This window comes from Leuresthes tenuis, unplaced genomic scaffold, assembly GCF_036924035.1.
Source record: "Leuresthes tenuis unplaced genomic scaffold, fLeuTen1.0.hap1 SCAF_6, whole genome shotgun sequence".
Taxonomy (NCBI): Eukaryota; Metazoa; Chordata; class Actinopteri; order Atheriniformes; family Atherinopsidae; genus Leuresthes; species Leuresthes tenuis.
In genome coordinates, this window is record NW_027325360.1 from 32694693 (window position 1) to 32713923 (window position 19231).

Sequence of the window (19231 nt, forward strand, 5' to 3'; positions counted from 1 at the left end):
TAAAAAGCGGGTAAGAGAAGGTGCGAATGCCCGACAATGTATGATCAAAAGAGGGAGCGGAGGTTTTCAGCTGCAAGAAGGTCTGAATGTCCAACAATAATTTTGTAAAAACCGGGGAAGAAAAGGCTCGAAAGCCCGACTATACATCATCAAAAGCGGGAGCGGAGGTGTTCAGCTGCAAGAAGGTCTGAATGTCCATCAATAATTGCTAGAAAACATGAAAGAAAATTTTCGAATATCAAACCACACATCATCATAAGCGGGAGAGGAGGTGTTCAGCTGCAAGAAGGTGTGAATGTCCGACCATAGTTTGTAAAAAATGGGTAAGAAAAGGTGCGAATGCTCAACCATACATCATCAAAAGCAGGAGTGGATGTGTTCGGCTAAAAGAAGGTTTGAATGTCCGACCATAGTTCGTAAAATGCGGGTAAGAAAAGGTTCGAATGCCCGAACATACACCATCAAAAGAGGGAGCGGAGGTGTTCCGCTGTAAGACGGTGTGAATGTCCAACAATAGTTGGTAAAAAGCGGGTAAGAAAAGGTTAAAATACCCGACTGTACACAATCAATAGCGGGAGTGGAGTTGTTCGGCTACAAGAAGGTGTGAAAGTCCGACCATGGTTTGTAAAAAGCGGGTAAGAAAAGGTTTTAATGCCCGACTATATATTAACAAAAGCAGGAGGAGAGGTCTTCGGATAAGAGTGGGTGAGAATTTCCAACCATAATCAATAAAATGCGGTGAAAAAAAAGGTGTGAATACCCCATAGAACACTAAAAGGTGGAGCAGAAGTGTTCGGCTGCAAGAAGGTGTGACTGTTCGACTATATTTGGTGAAAAGCAGGTGAAGCAAGGTCTGAATGCCCAACCTTACATCATCAAAAACGAGATCAGAGGTGTTTGGCTGCAAGAAGGCCATAGTTTGCCAAAAGCGGGTAAGCTGCGAATGACCGACTAAATATCAACAAAAGTGGGGGCGGAGGTCTTCGGATGCAAGTGGGTGTGAATATCCCACCATACAAGTATGGTGGAGAGGAAGCTGTGAATGGCCGACCATAGTAAAAAGCGGGTGAGAAAAGGTGCGAATGTCCAATCATACATGATCAAAACAGGGAGCGGAGGTGTTTGGTTGCGACAAGGTGTGAATGTCCACCCATAATTAATGAAAAGCAGGCAACAAGTAGGTTTGAATACCCATCATCAAAAGCAGGAGTGGATGTGTTCGGCTACAAGAAGGTTTGAATGTCTGACCATAGTTTGTAAAAAGCGGGTAAGAAAAGGTTCGAGTGCCCGAACATACACCATCAAAAGAGGGAGCGGAGGTGTTCCGCTGTAAGACGGTGTGAATGTCCAACAATAGTTGGTAAAAAGCGGGTAAGAAAAGGTTAAAATACCCGGCTGTACACAATCAATAGCGGGAGCGGAGTTGTTCAGCTACAAGAAGGTGTGAAAGTCCGACCATGGTTTGTAAAAAGCGGGTAAGAAAAGGTGCGAATGCCCGACAATGTATGATCAAAAGAGGGAGTGGAGGTTTTCGGCTGCAAGAAGGTCTGAATGTCCAACCATAATTTGTAAAAACCGGGGAAGAAAAGGCTCGAAAGCCCGACTATACACCATCAAAAGTGGGAGCGGAGGTGTTCAGCTTCAAGACGGTCTGAATGTCCATCAATAATTGCTAGAAAACATGAAAGAAAATTTTCGAATATCAAACTGCACATGATCATAAGCAGGAGAGGAGGTGTTCAGCTGCAAGAAGGTGTGAATGTCTACCCATAATTACTGAAAAATGGGTAAGAAATGGTGCGAATGCCCTACCATACATCATCAAAAGAGGGAGCGGAGGTGTTCCGCTGTAAGACAGTGTGAATGTCGACCATAGATGGTAAAAAGCGGGTAAGAAAAGGTTAAATTACCCGACTGTACACAATCAAAAGAGGGAGCAGAGTTGTTCAGCTAAGAGAAGGTGTGAAAGTCCGACCTTGGTTTGTAAAAAGCGGGTAAGAAAAGGTTCGTATGCCCGAATATACACCATCAAAAGCGGAAGCGGAGGTGTTCGGCTGCAAGATATTGTGAACGTCCGACCAAAGTTTGTAAAAAGCAGTTAAGAAAAGGTTTGAATATCTAACCAAACATAAGAATGAGTCTTTTCCGCTGTAGAATGCCCGACTATAGACCATCAAATGCGGGAGCAGAGGTGTTCGGCTCTGAGTAGGTGTGAATGTCCGACCATAATTGCTGAAGAATGTGTTAGAAAAGGTAAGAATGCTGGACCATACATCATCAAAAGCGGTAGAGGTGGTGTTCGGCTGCAAAAAGGTGTGACTGTTCGACTAAAGTTTGTAAAAAGTGGGTAAGACAAGGTGCGAATGCCTGACAATGTATGATCAAAAGCGGGAGCGGAGGTGTTCAGCTGCAAGAAGGTCTACATGTCCATCAATAATTGCTAGAAAACATGAAAGAAACTTTTCGAAAATCAAACTGCACATGATCATAAGTGGGATAGGAGGTGTTCAGCTGCAAGGTGTGAATGTCCACCTATAATTCCTGAAAAATTGGCAAAAAAAAGGTGTGAATGCCCAACCATACATCATCAAAAGCAGGAGTGGAAGTGTTCGGCTACAAGAAGGTGTGAACGTCCAACCAAAATATGTAAAAAGAAGTTAAGAAAAGGTTCGAATATCCAACCAAACATAATCAAAAGCGGGAGCAGAGCTGTTCGACTGCAAGTAGGTGTGAATGTCAGATCATAATTTGCAAAAAGCTGATGAGAAAGGGTGAGAATGCCCAACTATACATCATCAAATGCGGGAGCGGAGTTGTTCGGCTGTGAGTAGGTGTGAATCTCCGAACATAATTGCTTAAAAATGTGTTAGAAAAGGTAAAAATGCCGGTCCATACATCATCAAAAGCGAGAGAGTAGGTGTGAATGTCCAGCCATAATTACTCACAAACGGGTAAGAAAAGGTAGTATTGCCAGACCATATATGATCAAAACAGGGAGCGGAGGTGGTTCAGCTGCAAGAAGGTTTGAATGTCAAACTAAAGTTCAAATATATTAACAAAAGCGGGAGGAGAGGTCTTCGGATGAAAGTGGTTGAAAATTTCCAACCATAATGTATAAAATGCGGTGAAAAAAAAGGTGTGATAGAACACTAAAAGGTGGAGCGGAAGTGTTCGGCTGCAAGAAGGTGTGAATATCCGACTATATTTGGTGAAAAGCAGGTGAAGCAAGGTCTGAATGCCCAACCTTACATCATCAAAAGCAAGATCAGAGTTGTTAGGCTGCAAGAAGGCCATAGTTTGCCAAAAGCGGGTAAGGTGCGAATGTCCGACTAAATATCAACAAAATTTGGGGCGGAGGTTTTCAGATGCAAGTGGGTGTGAATATCCCACCATACAAGTATGGTGGAGAGGAAGCTGTGAATAGCCGACCATAGTTTGGAAAAAGCGGGTAAGAAAAGGTTTGAATGCCCGAACATACACCATCAAAAGAGGGAGCGGAGGTGTTCCGCTGTACGAAGGTGTGAATGTCCGACCATACTTGGTAAAAAGCGGGTAAGAAAAGGTTAAAATACCCGACTGTACACAATCAATAGCGGGAGCGGATGTGTTCGGCTACAAGAAGGTGTGACAGTCCGACCATGGTTTGTAAAAAGCGGGTAAGAAAAGGTGCGAATGTCCGACAATGTATGATCAAAAGAGAGAGCGGAGGTTTTCGGATACACGAAGGTTTGAATGTCCTACCATAGTTTGTAAATAGCGGGTAAGAAAAGGTTCGAATGCCCGACTATACACAATAAAAAGCGGGAGCGGAGGTGTTCCGCTGTAAGACGGTGTGAATGTCCGACCATAGTTGGTAAAAAGCGGGTAAGAAAAGGTTAAAATACCCGACTGTACACAATCAATAGCGGGAGCGGAGTTGTTCAGCTACAAGAAGGTGTGAAAGTCCGACCATGGTTTGTAAAAAGCAGTTAAGAAAAGGTTCGAATATCCAACCAAACAAAATCAAAAGCGGGAGCAGAGCTGTTCGACTGCAAGTAGGTGTGAATGTCCAGCCATAATTACTCACAAACGGGGGAAGAAAAGGTAGTATTGCCATACCATACATGATCAAAACAGGGAGCGGAGGTTCAGCTGCAAGGTGTGAATGTCTGACTATAGTTTGTAAAAAGCGGGTAAGACAAGGTGCGAATGCCCAACAATGTATGATCAAAAGAGAGATCGGAGGTGTTCGGCTGCAAGGTCTGAATGTCCAACCATAATTTGTAAAAACCGGGTAAGAAAAGGCTCGAAAGCCCGACTATACATCATCAAAAGCGGGAGCGGAGGTGTCCAGCTGTGAGTAGGTGTGAATGTCCGACCATAATTGCTGAAAAATGTGTTAGAAAAGGTAAGAATACTGGACCATACATCATCAAAAGCGGGAGAGGTGGTGTTCGGCTGCAAGAAGGTGTGAAAGTCCGACAATGGTTTGTAAAAAGCGGGTAAAAAAAGGTTCGAATGCCCGAATATACATCATCAAAAGCGGAAGCGGAGGTGTTCGGATGCAAGAAGGTGTGAACGTCCGACAAAAGTTTGTAAAAAGCAGTGAAAAGCGAGAAAAAGCATTTCGTGAGTTATGCATGATTTGGGATTTTGCTTATAAAATGCATTACTTCACTCAAACTATGTTAAAACTGATTTGTCCTTCATATTTACCATGTCTAGAAATATTTAAACAAAAAAACAACGTTGTACTTTGCAGTAAAAGAAAGAGCAAATTTAAAGTTTCAGGAATCCGAGTATAAGCCTGCTTTCATGAGTTCTGCACGATTTCGGATTTTGCTATAAAATGAATTGCTTTGCTCAAACCAAGTTAAAACTGCTTTGTCCTTCCATATTCATCAATGTCTAGATCGACTTCAACAAAGAAAAACATTGGACTTTGCAGTAGAAGAAGTTGAAATCCATCTACACATTGATAAATATGAAGGACAAAGCAGTTCCCACTTGCCCATAAGAAAATAAGCTTATTCTCGGATTCCTGATCCTTCAGTTTTGCTCTTTCTTCTACTGCAAAATACAATGTTGTTCTTTGTTGAAGTCGATCTAGACATTGATAAATATGAATGAAAAAGCAGTTATAACTTGGTTTGAGTGAATGAATTCATTTTATACATAAAATCCGAAATCGTGCAGAACTCATGAAAATAAGCTTATTCTCGGATTCCTAAAACATTTGATTGGCTCTTTCTTTTACTGCAAAGTACAACGTTGTTTTTTTGTTTAAATCTATCGAGACATTGATAAATATGAAGGTAAAAGCCATTTTAACATAGTTTGAGTGAAGGAATTGATTTTATAGATAAAATCCCAAATCATGCAGAACTCCTCAAAAGGGGCGTATGGCTTAATCACAAGTGTGGTTCTTTCTCATTCAGGGTAGTATGAGGAAGTTTATGCTTGAAATATATGTAGAAATGGGTACATATGAAGGACAAAGCAGTGTTAACTTAGTTTGAGTGAAGGAATTCATTTCATACATAAAATCCCAAATCATGCAGAACGTATGAAAAAAGATTATTCTCGGATTCCTGATCCTTCAGTTTTGCTCTTTCTTCTACTGCAAAATACAATGTTGTTCTTTGTTGAAGTCGATCTAGACATTGATAAATATGAAGGAAAAAGCAGTTTTAACTTGGTTTGAGTGAATGAATTTATTTTATACATAAAATCCGAAATCGTGCAGAACTCATGAAAATAAGCTTATTCTCGGATTCCTAAAACTTTTGATTTGCTCTTTCTTTTATTGCAAAGTACAACGTTGTTTTTTTGTTTAAATCTATCGAGACATTGATATATATGAAGGTAAAAGCCGTTTTAACATAGTTTGAGTGAAGGAATTAATTTTATAGATAAATTCCCAAATCATGCAGAACTCCTCAAAAGGGAGGTATGGCTTAATCACAAGTGTGGCTCTTTCTCATTCAGGGTAATATGAGGAAGTTTATGCTTGAAATATATGTAGAAATGGGTACATATGAAGGACAAAGCAGTGTTAACTTAGTTTGCGTGAAGAAATTCATTTTATACATAAAATCCGAAATCGTGCAGAACTCATGAAAATAAGCTTATTCTCGGATTCCTAAAACTTTTGATTTGCACTTTCTTTTACTGCAAAGTACAACGTTGTTTTTTGTTGAAATCTATCTAGACATTGATAAATACCAGCCGAAATTCTGCTGCCGCTTTTGATAATTTATGTTTGGGCATTCTTACCTTTTCTTACCCGCTTTTTACAAATTATGATCTTACATTCAAACCTACTTGCAGTCGAACACCTTCTCATCCACTTATGATCATGTGCGGTTGGGCTTTCGCACCTTTTCTTACCCATTTTTCAGTAATTATGGGTGGACATTCAGACCTTCTTGCAGCCGAAAACCTCCGCTCCTCTTTTGATCATACATTGTCGGGCATTCACACCTTGTCTTACCCGCTTTTTACAAACTTTAGTCGGACATTCAAACCTTCTTGCAGCTGAACCACCTCCGCTCCCTGTTTTGATCATATATGGTCTGGCAATAGTACCTTTTCTTACCCGTTTGTGAGTAATTATGGCTGGACATTCACACCTTCTTTAAGCCGAACACAACCTCTCCCGCTTTTGATGATATATGGTACGGCATTCTTACCTTTTCTAACACATTTTTCAGCAATTATGTTTGGAGATTCACACCTACTCACAGCCGAACAACTCCGCTACCGCATTTGATGGTGTATAGTCGGGCATTCTCACCCTTTCTCATCAGCTTTTTGCAAATTATGATCTGACATTCACACCTATTTCCAGTCGAACAGCTCTGCTCCCGCTTTTGATTATGTTTGGTTAGATATTCGAACCTTTTCTTAACTGCTTTTTACAAACTTTGGTCGGACGTTCACAATATCTTGCAGCCGAACACCTCCGCTTCCGCTTTTGATGGTGTATATTCGGGCATACGAACCTTTTCTTACCCGCTTTTTACAAACCAAGGTCGGACTTTCACACCTTCTCTTAGCTGAACAACTCCGCTCCCTCTTTTGATTGTGTACAGTCGGGTAATTTAACATTTTCTTACCCGCTTTTTACCATCTATGGTCGGACATTCACACCGTCTTACAGCGGAACACCTCCGCTCCCTCTTTTGATGATGTATGGTTAGGCATTCGCACCTTTTCTTACCCATTTTTCAGTAATTATGGGTAGACATTCACACCTTCTTGCAGCTGAACACCTCCTCTCCTGCTTATGATCATGTGCAGTTTGATATTCGAAAATTTTCTGTCATGTTTTCTAGCAATTATTGATGGACATTCAGACCGTCTTGAAGCTGAACACCTCCGCTCCCACTTTTGATGGTGTATAGTCGGGCTTTCGAGCCTTTTCTTCCCCGGTTTTTACAAATTATGGTTGGACATTCAGACCTTCTTGCAGCCGAAAACCTCCACTCCCTCTTTTGATCATACATTGTCGGGCATTCGCACCTTTTCTTACCCGCTTTTTACAAACCATGGTCGGACTTTCACACCTTCTTGTAGCTGAACAACTCCGCTCCCGCTATTGATTGTGTACAGTCGGGTATTTTAACCTTTTCTTACCCGCTTTTTACCAACTATGGTCGGACATTCACACCGTCTTACAGCGGAACACCTCCGCTCCCGCTTTTTATTGTGTATAGTCGGGCATTCGAACCTTTTCTTACCCGCTATTTACAAACTATGGTAGGACATTCAAACCTTCGTGTATCCGAAAACCTCCGCTCTCTCTTTTGATCATACATTGTCGGACATTCGCACCTTTTCTTACCCGCTTTTTACAAACCATGGTCGGACTTTCACACCTTCTTGTAGCCGAACAACTCCGCTCCCGCTATTGATTGTGTACAGTCGGGTATTTTAACCTTTTCTTACCCGCTTTTTACCAAATATTGTTGGACATTCACACCTTCTTACAGCGGAACACCTCCGCTCCCTCTTTTGATGGTGTATATTCGGGCACTCGAACCTTTTCTTACCCGCTTTTTACAAACTATGGTCAGACATTCAAACCTTCTTGTAGCCGAACACATCCACTCCTGCTTTTGATGATGGGTATTCAAACCTACTTGTTGCCCGCTTTTCATTAATTATGGGTGGACATACACACCTTGTCGCAGCCAAACACCTCCGCTCCCTGTTTTGATCATGTATGATTGGACATTCGCACCTTTTCTCACCCGCTTTTTACTATGGTCGGCCATTCACAGCTTCCTCTCCACCATACTTGTATGGTGGGATATTCACACCCACTTGCATCCGAAGACCTCCGCCCCCACTTTTGTTGATATTTAGTCGGTCATTCGCAGCTTACCCGCTTTTGGCAAACTATGGCCTTCTTGCAGCCAAACACCTCTGATCTCGTTTTTGATGATGTAAGGTTGGGCATTCAGACCTTGCTTCACCTGCTTTTCACCAAATATAGTCGAACAGTCACACCTTCTTGCAGCCGAACACTTCTGCTCCACCTTTTAGTGTTCTATGGGGTATTCACACCTTTTTTTTCACCGCATTTTATTGATTATGGTTGGAAATTCTCACCCACTCTTATCCGAAGACCTCTCCTCCTGCTTTTGTTAATATATAGTCGGGCATTCAAACCTTTTCTTACCCGCTTTTTACAAATTATGGTCGAACATTCACACCTACTTGCAGCCGAACACCTCCGCTCCCGCTTTTGATGGTGTATAGTCGGGCATTCGAGCCTTTTCTTCCCCGGTTTTTACAAATTATGGTTGTACATTCAGACCTTGCAGCCGAAAACCTCCACTCCCTCTTTTGATCATACATTGTCGGGCATTCGCACCTTTTCTTACCCGCTTTTTACAAACCATGGTCAGACTTTCACACCTTTTAGTAGCCGAACAACTCCGCTCCCGCTATTGATTGTGTACAGTCGGGTATTTTAACCTTTTCTTACCCGCTTTTTACCAACTATGGTCAGACATTCACACCTTCTTACAGTGGAACACCTCCGCTCCCTCTTTTGATGGTGTATGTTCGGGCATTCGAACCTTTTCTTACCCGCTTTTTACAAACTATGGTCGGACATTAAAACCTTCTTGTAGCCGAACACATCCACTCCTGCTCTTGATGATGTATGGTTGGGCATTCGTACCTTTTCTTACCCATTTTTTTAGTAATTATGGGTGGACATTCACACCTTTTTGCATTTTAACACCTCCTCTCCCGCTTACGATCATGTGCGGTTTGATATTCGAAAATTCTCTTCCATGTTTTCTAGCAATTATTGATGGACATTCAGACCTTCTTGCAGCTGAACACCTCCGCTCCAGCTGTTGATGGTGTATAGTCGGGCTTTCGAGCCTTTTCTTCCCCGATTTTTACAAATTATGGATGGACATTCAGACCTTCTTTCAGCCGAAAACCTCCGCTCCCTCTTTTGATCATACATTGTCGGGCATTCGCACATTTTCTTACCCGCTTTTTACAATTCATGGTCGGACTTTCACACCTTTTAGTAGCGGAACAACTCTGCTCACGCTATTAATTGTGTACAATAGGGTATTTTAACCTTTTCTTACCTGCTTTTTGCCAATTATGGTTGGACATTCACACCTTCTTACAGCGGAACACCTCCGCTCCCTCCTTTGATGGTGTATGTTCGGGCATTCGAACCTTTTCTTACCCGCTTTTTACAAACTATGGTCAGACATTCAAACCTTCTTGTAGCCGAACACATCCACTCCTGCTTTTGATGATGGGTATTCAAACCTACTTGTTGCCCGCTTTTCATTAATTATGGGTGGACATACACACCTTGTCGCAGCCAAACACCTCCGCTCCCTGTTAGGATCATGTATGGTTGGGCATTCGTACCTTTTCTTACCCATTTTGCAGTAATTATGAGTGGACATTCACACCTTCTTGCATTTGAACACCTCCTCTCCCGCTTATGATCATGTGCGGTTTGATATTCGAAAATTCTCTTCCATGTTTTCTAGCAATTATTGATGGACATTCAGACCTTCTTGCAGCTGAACACCTCCGCTCCAGCTGTTGATGGTGTATAGTCGGGCTTTCGAGCCTTTTCTTCCCAGATTTTTACAAAATATGGATGGACATTCAGACCTTGTTTCAGCCGAAAACCTCCGCTCCCTCTTTTGATCATACATTGTCGGGCATTCGCACCTTTTCTTACCCGCTTTTTACAAACCATGGTCTGACTTTCACACCTTTTAGTAGCGGAACAACTCTGCTCCCGCTATTGATTGTGTACAATCGGGTATTTTAACCTTTTCTTACCTGCTTTTTGCCAACTATGGTCGGACATTCACACCTTCTTACAGCGGAACACCTCCGCTCCCTCCTTTGATGGTGTATGTTTGGGCATTCGAACCTTTTCTTACCCGCTTTTTACAAACTATGGTCAGACATTCACACCTTCTTGCAGCCGAACACTTCCGCTCTACCTTTTAGTGTTCTATGGGGTATTCACACCTTTTTTTTCACCGCCTTTTATAGATTATGGTTGTAAATTCTCACCCACTCTTATCCGAAGACCTCTCCTCCTGCTTTGGTTAATATATAGTCGGGCATTCAAACCTTTTCTTACCCGCTTTTTACAAATTATGGTCGAACATTCACACCTACTTGCAGCCGAACACCTCCGCTCCCGCTTTTGATGGTGTATAGTCGGGCTTTCGAGCCTTTTCTTCCCCGGTTTTTACAAATTATGGTTGGACATTCAGACCTTGCAGCCGAAAACCTCCGCTCCCTCTTTTGATCATACATTGTCAGGCATTTGCACCTACTTGCAGCCGAATACTTCCGCTCCACCTTTTAGTGATGTATGGTTGGCATTTGCACCTTTTCTTACCCTTTCTTACCCTACTGATTGCTTAAGATTAAGTTGTTTTTTCTCAAACTACAACATTTTTTTAATTGTTGAAACTTGATTTGAAGTGGATAAATAAGGAGGACAAACAGTTTTAAGTCAGGCTGATAGAAGGAATTAATTTTATAGCAAAATCTGTATTTCGTCATATGTCGAGAGATGCTTATTGCTGAAGAAGTTCTTTCTCATTCTACAAAGTACAACGTTGTTTATCGTTGAAACTTGATTAGACATGAATAAATATGAAGGACAAAGCAGTCTTAACTTGGTTAGAGTTAAGGAATTCGTTTTATAGGAGAATCCGAATTCGTGCATAACTCGTAAAATAGAGCTTATTTTCGGATTCCTGAAGAATGAGTCTGGTTCTTTCTCATAATACAAAGTTTGTTGTTTATTGTTGAAACTTCATCAGAAGTGAAGAAATAAATGAATGCCTATCAACAAATGTGGGATCTAAACTCTAGTGCTTCCTCTAAAATAATTTCCTTTCTCAATTCAGAAATGTGTGTGTGTAAGTCACAACACCCGTGACACCAAAACGGCTTTCTTTTCTCTCTTTTCTCTATACTCTGCACTGTGAGCACACACACCAAATCAGAAAGGCTTTTTTCTCTCTTTTCTACATTATGGACTGTGGGGACACAAAACCGCTCTCTCTTTTTTTTTTTGATTGTGTGCCAGGGCGTTGTCTCACGTATTAGATTATGCTTACGATACGAATGGGTTTATCAGTCACATCAGAATCCATACATACTGATCCCATATTCTGGGAGCTACTGTACCCCCAGAAGGTACCCATCCCGCCCCACCCCACTCAACCCAACCCCACTCCGGAGGACCTCTACAAAAAACAAACAAACAACAACAAAAAACAAACAAACAAACCACCCGGTCACACCAGTCGCAGCAGCCCGGGCCTGAGACCCACCATCACCCACAAGAGTAGAGAAGAGCGCACCGTTCCCAGCGGCACTGCAGTACGGGGTCAATGCTTGGAGTGAACGGAGCAAGCTACTTTTTCAACTCCTATTGCTAAAAATCCATTTAATATGTAGTCCTCGTATAGAGGACATATCAGATATTAAACTGATAAGAACAGATACTACACTTGATCTTAGCCAAAAGGCCGAGAAGCGACAACTGTCCACTGGTTCACGTCCGAGGGCCCTTCCTGGCACAATGCGCACTTGTCCGCTAACACCCCTGTTCTTTTTATGGCCATAGGTGGCCAGAGTGTCACTTTGCACCTCCGCCCACCTGCTGCACTGAGCACTCTTCAGCCCTTTTAAATGGTATAACTTTGCACTCCCGCACGCTCCAGCAAGCACCATTCAAGCAACAACTTTGCACTCCAGCTTCGAACATCGGCACAGTCGCAACAAGTAAGGCGACTCTACTCAGAGAAGTCACTCTGCACAGTAACAAGATTTCTTTTGCACAGACAGAAAGGGCTTCACCCGCAAAGGTAAAGCCTGCCAAAAATAGAAACAACTCATTAGTGCTGCTCTCCACAGAAGTCTTTAGTAAAAGGCGAAAGACTTGTACGTTATGAATCGAGCTTTAGCAGCTTCGGTAAAAGAGTATAAGTTGAAGAGTTTGTGAATAAAGGTGTGCGGACACATAGTGTGCTGTACGAAAATAGGCAGGGAGCAATGCCGGCTGGGGTATATGTTTTTGTATGTTGTCTGACTGTTTGATTTGAATGTGTTGTGTAAGTGTCCTGTTGAATGTTACATGTTTGGGCTTTGACACGCTTCACTGTGGTTGTTAACTGTGTGGTGTGTTCTGAAATGTTATATGTTTGGGCTGTGTGACATGCTTAATGCTTGTCAGTAGCTACCCACTTATTCATATATAGCATCTGACAACATAAGAAGTCCGGACATACTTTGATAGTAGTTGTAGAAGTATCCCTATTGATAATAGATCACTAATTCATAGTGATAGAACAGTAGATGAACAGGTGCTTGCACATGTCTCACGAAAATAAAATGGGTGTATGATTGCTGACGGCAGAGCAATACTGCCAAACTTATGAGTTCTTGTGGCAAACTTGATTCAGTGTCTTGACGTGTATACGCTGTTTCGCTGACTTGATTGTCACAAGAAACAAAGTGTGTTTGATAAGATCCGACCATTTTATTACGGGAGGATCAGTATGTATGGATTCTGATGTGACTGATAAACCCATTCGTATCTTAAGCATAATCTAATACGTGAGACAACGCCCTGGCACACGATAAAAAAAAAAAAAGAGAGAGAGCGGTTTTGTGTCCCCACAGTCCATAATGTAGAAAAGAGAGAAAAAAGCCTTTCTGATTTGGTGTGTGTGCTCACAGTGCAGAGTATAGAGAAAAGAGAGAAAAGAAAGCCGTTTTGGTGTCACGGGTGTTGTGACTTACACACACACATTTCTGAATTGAGAAAGGAAATTATTTTAGAGGAAGCACTAGAGTTTAGATCCCACATTTGTTGATAGGCATTCATTTATTTCTTCACTTCTGATGAAGTTTCAACAATAAACAACAAACTTTGTATTATGAGAAAGAACCAGACTCATTCTTCAGGAATCCGAAAATAAGCTCTATTTTATGAGTTATGCACGAATTCGGATTCTTCTATAAAACGAATTCATTAACTCAAACCAAGTTAAGACTGCTTTGTCCTTCATATTTATTCATGTCTAATCAAGTTTCAACGATAAACAACGTTGTACTTTGTAGAATGAGAAAGAACTTCTTCAGCAATAAGCATCTCTCGACATATGACGAAATACAGATTTTGCTATAAAATTAATTCCTTCTATCAGCCTGACTTAAAACTGTTTGTCCTCCTTATTTATCCACTTCAAATCAAGTTTCAACAATTAAAAAAAAATTGTAGTTTGAGAAAGAACAACTTAATCTTCAGCAATCAGTATAAAAAGAGGTACAAATGCCAACCATACATAACTAAAAGGTGGAGCGGAAGTATTCAGCTGCAAGTAGGTGTGAATGTTCGACCATAATTTGTAAAAAGCGGGTAAGAAAAGGTTCGAATGCCCGACTATATATTAACAAAAGCGGGAGGAGAGGTCTTCGGATGAGAGTGGGTGAGAATTTCCAACCATAATCTATAAAATACGGTGAAAAAAAATATGTGAATGCCTCATAGAACACTAAAAGCGGAAGTGTTCGGCTGCAAGACGGTGTGAATGTCCGACTATATTTGGTGAAAAGCAGGTGAAGCAAGGTCTGAATGCCCAACCTTACATCATCAAAAGCGAGATCAGAGGTGTTTGGCTGCAAGAAGGCCATAGTTTGCCAAAAGCGGGTAAGGTGCGAATGACCGACTAAATATCAACAAAAGTGGGGGCGGATGTCTTCGGATGCAAGTGGGTGTGAATATCCCACCATACAAGTATGGTGGAGAGGAAGCTGTGAATGGCCGACCATAGTAAAAGGCGGGTGAGAGAAGGTGCGAATGTCAAACCATACATAATCAAAACAGGGAGCGGAGGTGTTCTGCTGTAAGAAGGTGTGAATGTCCAACCATAGTTGGTAAAAAGCGGGTAAGAAAAGGTTAAAATACCCGACTGTACACAATCAATAGCGGGAGCGGAGTTGTTCGGCTACTAAAAGGTGTGAAAGTCTGACCATGGTTTGTAAAAAGCGGGTAAGAAAAGGTGCGAATGCCCGACAATGTATGATCAAAAGAGGGAGTGGAGGTTTTCGGCTGCAAGAAGGTCTGAATGTCCAACCTTAATTTGTAAAAACCGGGGAAGAAAAGGCTCGAAAGCCCGACTATACACCATCAAAAGTGGGAGCGGAGGTGTTCAGCTGCAAGACGGTCTGAATGTCCATCAATAATTGCTAGAAAACATGAAAGAAAATTTTCGAATATCAAACTGCACATGATCATAAGCGGGAGAGGAGGTGTTCAGCTGCAAGAAGGTGTGAATGTCTACCCATAATTACTGAAAAATGGGTAAGAAAAGGTGCGAATGCCTAACCATACATCATCAAAAGAGGGAGCGGAGGTGTTCCGCTGTAAGACGGTGTGAATGTCCGACCATAGATGGTAAAAAGCGGGTAAGAAAAGGTTAAATTACCCGACTGTACACAATCAAAAGAGGGAGCGGAGTTGTTCAGCTAAGAGAAGGTGTGAAAGTCCGACCTTGGTTTGTAAAAAGCGGGTAAGAAAAGGTTCGTATGCCCGAATATACACCATCAAAAGCGGAAGCGGAGGTGTTCGGCTGCAAGATACTGTGAACGTCCGACCAAAGTTTGTAAAAAGCAGTTAAGAAAAGGTTCGAATATCTAACCAAACATAATCAAAAGCGGGAGCAGAGCTGTTCGACTGGAAGTAGGTGTGAATGTCAGATCATAATTTGCAAAAAGCTGATGAGAAAGGGTGAGAATGCCCGACTATACACCATCAAATGCGGTAGCGGAGTTGTTCGGCTGTGAGTAGGTGTGAATCTCCAACCATAATTAATGAAAAATGTGTTAGAAAAGGTAAAAATGCCGGTCCATACATAATCAAAATCGGGAGAGGTGGTGTTCAGCTGCAAGAAGGTCTAAATGTCCATCAATAATTGCTAGAAAACATGAAAGAAAATTTTCGAAAATCAAACCACACATGATCATAAGTGGGAGAGGAGGTGTTCAGCTGCAAGAAGGTGTGAATGTCCACCCATAATACCTGAAAAATGGGTAAAAAAAAGGTGCGAATGCCCAACCATACATCATCAAAAGCAGGAGTGCATGTGTTCGGCTACAAGAAGGTGTGAACGTCCAACCAAAGTTTGTAAAAAGCAGTTAAGAAAAGGTTCGAATATCCAACCATACATAATCAAAAGCGGGAGCAGAGCTTTTCGACTGCAAGTAGGTGTGAATGTCAGATCATAATTTGCAAAAAGCTGATGAGAAAGGGTGAGAATGCCCGACTATACACCATCAAATGCGGTAGCGGAGTTATTCGGCTGTGAGTAGGTGTGAATCTCCAACCATAATTGCTGAAAAATGTGTTAGAAAAGGTAAAAATGCCGGTCCATACATCATCAAAATCGGGAGAGGTGGTGTTCAGCAGCAAGAAGGTCTAAATGTCCATCAATAATTGCTAGAAAACATGAAAGAAAATTTTCGAAAATCAAACCACACATGATCATAAGTGGGAGAGGAGGTGTTCAGCTGCAAGAAGGTGTGAATGTCCACCCAAAATACCTGAAAAATGGGTAAAAAAAAGGTGCGAATGCCCAACCATACATCATCAAAAGCAGGAGTGCATGTGTTCGGCTACAAGAAGGTGTGAACGTCCAACCAAAGTTTGTAAAAAGCAGTTAAGAAAAGGTTCGAATATCCAACCAAACATAATCAAAAGCGGGAGCAGAGCTGTTCGACTGCAAGTAGGTGTGAATGTCAGATCATAATTTGCAAAAAGCTGATGAGAAAGGGTGAGAATGCCCGACTATACACCATCAAATGCGGTAGCAGAGTTGTTCGGCTGTGAGTAGGTGTGAATCTCCAACCATAATTGCTGAAAAATGTGTTAGAAAAGGTAAAAATGCCGGTCCATACATAATCAAAATCGGGAGAGGTGGTGTTCAGCTGCAAGAAGGTCTAAATGTCCATCAATAATTGCTAGAAAACATGAAAGAAAATTTTCGAAAATCAAACCACACATGATCATAAGTGGGAGAGGAGGTGTTCAGCTGCAAGAAGGTGTGAATGTCCACCCATAATACCTGAAAAATGGGTAAAAAAAAGGTGCGAATGCCCAACCATACATCATCAAAAGCAGGAGTGCATGTGTTCGGCTACAAGAAGGTGTGAACGTCCAACCAAAGTTTGTAAAAAGCAGTTAAGAAAAGGTTCGAATATCCAACCATACATAATCAAAAGCGGGAGCAGAGCTGTTCGACTGCAAGTAGGTGTGAATGTCAGATCATAATTTGCAAAAAGCTGATGAGAAAGGGTGAGAATGCCCGACTATACACCATCAAATGCGGTAGCGGAGTTATTCGGCTGTGAGTAGGTGTGAAGCTCCAACCATAATTGCTGAAAAATGTGTTAGAAAAGGTAAAAATGCCGGTCCATACATCATCAAAATCGGGAGAGGTGGTGTTCAGCAGCAAGAAGGTCTAAATGTCCATCAATAATTGCTAGAAAACATGAAAGAAAATTTTCGAAAATCAAACCACACATGATCATAAGTGGGAGAGGAGGTGTTCAGCTGCAAGAAGGTGTGAATGTCCACCCAAAATACCTGAAAAATGGGTAATAAAAAGGTGCGAATGCCCAACCATACATCATCAAAAGCAGGAGTGCATGTGTTCGGCTACAAGAAGGTGTGAACGTCCAACCAAAGTTTGTAAAAAGCAGTTAAGAAAAGGTTCGAATATCCAACCAAACATAATCAAAAGCGGGAGCAGAGCTGTTCGACTGCAAGTAGGTGTGAATGTCAGATCATAATTTGCAAAAAGCTGATGAGAAAGGGTGAGAATGCCCGACTATACACCATCAAATGCGGGAGCGGAGTTGTTCGGCTGTGAGTAGGTGTGAATCTCCGACCATAATTGCTGAAAAATGTGTTAGAAAAGGTAAAAATGCCGGTCCATACATCATCAAAAGCGAGAGAGGTTGTGTTCGGCTGCAAGTAGGTGTGAATGTCCAGCCATAATTACTCACAAACGGGTAAGAAAAGGTTGTATTGCCAGACCATATATGATCAAAACAGGGAGCGGAGGTGGTTCAGCTGCAAGAAGGTTTGAATGTCCGACTAAAGTTCAAATATATTAAAGAAAGCGGGAGGAGAGGTCTTCGGATGAGAGTGGTTGAAAATTTCCGACCATAATGTATAAAATGCGGTGAAAAAAAGGTGTGATAGAACACTAAAAGGTGGAGCGGAAGTGTTCGGCTGCAAGAAGGTGTGAATGTCCGACTATATTTGGTGAAAAGCAGGTGAAGCAAGGTCTGAATGCCCAACCTTACATTATCAAAAGCGAGATCAGAGGTGTTTGGCTGCAAGAAGGCCATAGTTTGCCAAAAGCGGGTAAGGTGCGAATGTCCGACTAAATATCAACAAAATTTGGGGCAGAGGTCTTCGGATGCAAGTGGGTGTGAATATCCAACCATACAAGTATGGTGGAGAGGAAGCTGTGAATAGCCGACCATAGTTTGGAAAAAGCGGGTAAGAAAAGGTTTGAATACCCGAACATACACCATCAAAAGAGGGAGCGGAGGTGTTCCGCTGTACGAAGGTGTGAATGTCCGACCATAGTTGGTAAAATGCGGGTAAGAAAAGGTTAAAATACCCGACTGTACACAATCAATAGCGGGAGCGGATGTGTTCGGCTACAAGAAGGTGTGAAAGTCCGACCATGGTTTGTAAAAAGCGGGTAAGAAAAGGTGCGAATGTCCGACAATGTATGATCAAAAGAGAGAGCGGAGGTTTTCGGATACAAGAAGGTTTGAATGTCCCACCATAGTTTGTAAAAAGCGGGTAAGAAAAGGTTCGAATGCCCGACTATACACCATCAAAAGCGGGAGCAGAGGTGTTCCGCTGTAAGACGGTGTGAATGTCCGACCATAGTTGGTAAAAAGCGGGAAAGAAAAGGTTAAAATACCCGACTGTACACAATCAATAGCGGGAGCGGAGTTGTTCGGCTACAAGAAGGTGTGAAAGTCCGACCATGGTTTGTAAAAACCGGGAAGAAAAGGCTCGAAAGCCCGACTATACACCATCACAAAGAAGGTTTGAATGTCCATCAATAATTGCTTTAAAACAAGAAAGTAAACTTTCGAATATCAAACCGTACATGATCATAAGCGGGAGAGGAGGTGTTCCGCTGTAAGACGGTGTGAATGTCCGACCATAGTTGGTAAAAAGCGGGTAAGAAAAGGTTAAAATACCCGACTGTACACAATCAATAGCGGGAGCGGAGTTGTTCGGCTACTAAAAGGTGTGAAAGTCCGACCCTGGTTTGTAAAAAGCGGGTAAGAAAAGGTTCGAATGCCCGAACATACACCATCAAAAGAGGGAGCGGAGGTGTTCCGCTGTAAGACGGTGTGAATGTCCGATCATAGTTGGTAAAAAGCGGGTAAGAAAAGGTTAAAATAACCGACTGTACACAATCAAAAGAGGGAGCGGAGTTGTTCAGCTAAGAGAAGGTGTGAAAGTCCGACCATGGTTTGTAAAAAGCGGGTAAGAAAAGGTTCGTATGCCCGAATATAAAATATCAAAACCGGAAGCGTAGGTGTTCGGCTGCAAGAAGGTGTGAACGTCCGACCAAAGTTTGTAAAAAAGCAGTTAAGAAAAGGTTCGAATATCTAACCAAAC

The 19231-nt window shown here is 42.0% G+C and overlaps 2 non-coding genes across 2 annotated transcripts; both read right to left on the minus strand.

The window, feature by feature from the left end:
* Positions 1–11859: 11859 nt before the first annotated feature.
* Positions 11860–12050, minus strand: LOC140310530 (U2 spliceosomal RNA). Its single transcript, XR_011916589.1, has one exon. It is a non-coding gene; the product is annotated as a U2 spliceosomal RNA (small nuclear RNA).
* Positions 12051–12366: 316 nt separating this feature from the next.
* On the minus strand, positions 12367–12478 carry LOC140310846 (U5 spliceosomal RNA). Its single transcript, XR_011916879.1, has one exon. It is a non-coding gene; the product is annotated as a U5 spliceosomal RNA (small nuclear RNA).
* Positions 12479–19231: the final 6753 nt, after the last annotated feature.